Genomic DNA, 3,077 nt, shown 5'->3' with positions numbered 1-3,077 from the left:
TGCTGCTCCTGTAGATCTGAGAGGAGCAGGAGTCTTTGGTCCTGAAGTACTCATAGTCTGCTGCTTCTTTGCTGGTGGTGAATTTCTATTTCTGCTGATGAATCCACTTAATTTAATGGAAATACTAGCCAATCCTTTTGTGAATAAACCAACAGACCCCTTTTGTATGTTCCTATACATCCATTTGTCAAAGTCAAACTCAATGATTGGAAAGCCATTTTGAACAATTTCTAACCATTAATCTTCTCATTTGAAGAATTCACTTTCTCTTTACAAACATCTTATTATAACCACATTTGTGAATGTGTGCGTGTAAGCCAGCTACTTCATGCCACCTTCCTTAATATCCCCATTTTAGGTAGCCAATTTCTGATTTGCCCACCTCTATCAAACTGTACCTATAAAAACTCTGAGGGCAAAAGCATATCTCTTTTGCTGAAGAATCTTCTTTTTAAACAGTTCGGAAACTGCATCCACAAGCAAAATCTAGTCCAAAGCAAACCCTCAGGTTACAGCAATCAACTCTAGCTCACAGCATGGATCATTTTCTATTCATCTGGTTAGTTTTTGGTCAGATCAACTCCAGTCATCCATAGTTAGGTCCAAATGGGCATAAGGTACAAATTCAGGAGTCCACATTTCTCCCTGAGTTCCAGACTGGTTCTGCTTAACTACATGCCCAAAGCAAGTGAGATGAGGCTTCAGCATCCTTGTCTCTAAGTTGCACCTTCTCCAACACATATTTGTTTGTTCTTTGGCAGACCATGGGGTATTCTTCTTCAACACAACAATTAAAAGGCATCCATCCTGTGTGGGTGGCTGGCAGGCGCGAGCCATCTCCTGAGCATCATCTCCCACACGGGTGGCTGGCAGGCACGCATCATCTCGTGTGTGGGCAGCCAGTGGGCTCACACCATCCCCCAGTGCAGGCGGCCAGTGGGCGTCACAGCCCTCTGCCCGGGGCGGGCTGTCTTCGGCCCTTGGATCGGGGCGAGCTGTCATGGCCCTCAGGGTGAGCTCCTCAGTCCCCAGATTGTGACATCTGACCCTTGGGTAGGAAAAAAAATGCCTAGGGTATCCAGAGAATTTTATCTAGGCTACTTTCTGCCACCTTCTACCCCAATAAACCTGAAAGCAACACCCCCAAAACCCCTCTATTTGTAACTCACAAGTTTGTTCTCTCTAGGTTTGCTCCCTTTCCTATAAGTAACTTTACCACTGACTTTTACTTCAGATCTGACCCCGAACCCAGTGCCAGTGACAAAAAGGAAATACAACTGCCAGCTAAAGAAGCAAAGGATGACAGAACCTCTGGGTTCAACCAGCCATCCACACTGGACCCACCTGGGAAAACACTTTGCAGTCCAGAGGGGAGCAAATGGCAGGAAAATATCTTCTAACAGAACAAGAAGGCAAGGAGCCTTAACCCAAGATCACCAGTAAGGTGATAAAGTGTCCTCCCTTTCCCCTTACATATCAACGCCCCTGTTCAGCATGAAGAAGCCAGAGAGTCAGCATCCAATTCCCAAGTCAATAAGACAGTTGGTTTAATTACCATTGGAAAATGCTTGTAATTTTCCTGTAGCATCTGGTCCCCACTGGATCCTTTTCATTTCCTTCACCTGCTCCCCCCACCAACCAATTTCTGCAGCTCTGCAACTGCATCCCTGCCCATCCTCACTCTTCTGCCCCCAACCCTCACCTCGTTGTACCCCCAACATGTTTTTTCCCAATTAGAAAAAAAAGTAAAAAAAAAAGGCATCCATTCTCATTCTGTCATCCCTATTCATTGTCCAATTTTCAGATGCATAGGAAGCAATTGAAAAGATCATGGCTTTTAAAAAAATCATGGTTTGGATCATTCTCACCCTTATCATTAACTAACATCCTTACTCTTTAGAACTTTGGAGAGGTCCTTGTCAGCAGACTTGCCCAATACAATCTGTTTTGAGAGGGTCAAGAAGGCCGGTATGCCCTTCCTGGATGACTCCACCCACCCAGGGTTTCTGTGTCTTCTTGCTGCCTGAGCATGGTAGTCTGCGTGTGCATGTAATCACAAGTTTTTCGGTTTGTGTGCTTTCAGGGGCTTGTGTTTGATGTGCAAGATTGCTTGTCTCTTCAGGAGTGAGGACCTTGAGGCTTGGCCTAGGGTTTAAGGCCAGCAGTAGCTGAAAACCCCAAAGGGCCCTCGGGCCTGGGGCCCTCATTCCTGGTTAAAATTGTTTTACTGTCAAACATTCTTCTAGGTGGTATAGCGCTGGTCTGTGCATTGCTGTACAGAAGTAACTTGTGGTTGCTGTAATGCTAAACACTGTGACACTGATGTGCCAAATTTGATAATTGTTACCCATGGTGGACAGTGTTTGGTGGAGCTTCCCAATTAAAACAAGGTTGGAAGCAGGAGTGGCATCCACTTCTGAAATGGCTTGCATCCGGAAACTCTTTAAACAGTGCTTAGGCCTTTTGTTCATAGGATTGCTATGAGTCATCTACGGCTTGACAGCACCTAACAACAATAACAGCAAGAACAGCTATCAAAGGTGTTAACTACGGATTCAAGCAAAATGAAATTGCTAAACTTTTTCTCCATCTATCATGAAGTTACTTATTAATCCAATGAGAATTTTTGTTTTCTTGATGACTTTGAGTTTTGGTGTTTTTTTGGTTTTTTGTTTTTTTTTTTTTTCAATAAGTGTTTGATGTCTCCCTCAGTTTCTACAAGCAAGGTCATGTCATCTGCAGGATGTTGAAGAATCTTCCTCCAATCCTAACACCATGTTCTGTCTCATATAGACTGTTATGGTTGTTGTTGTTGTTGAATATAATTGAGTCAGAACTGACTCATAGCTCACCCTCCATTAAGATTTTCAGAGGCAGTTAATTGCACGAGAGGACGTTGCCCATCTTTCTCCCATGGAGTGGCTGATGCATTAGAACTGCTTACTATTGGGTTGGCAGCACAATTCTTTACCACTAAGCCACCAGACCTCCTTGATACAGACTGTTGTTGTTATGTGCCGTCGAGTCGTTTGCGACTCCTAGCGAACCCCATGTACAACAGCCCTAAACCGTGCTCT

Source organism: Elephantulus edwardii, unplaced genomic scaffold (genome assembly GCF_000299155.1).
Source record: "Elephantulus edwardii isolate Elephantulus edwardi_28Jun2011 unplaced genomic scaffold, EleEdw1.0 scaffold00030, whole genome shotgun sequence".
Classification (NCBI taxonomy): Eukaryota; Metazoa; Chordata; class Mammalia; order Macroscelidea; family Macroscelididae; genus Elephantulus; species Elephantulus edwardii.
The sequence above is the reverse complement of the archived record's forward strand: the minus strand, read 5'-3'. Positions refer to the sequence as shown.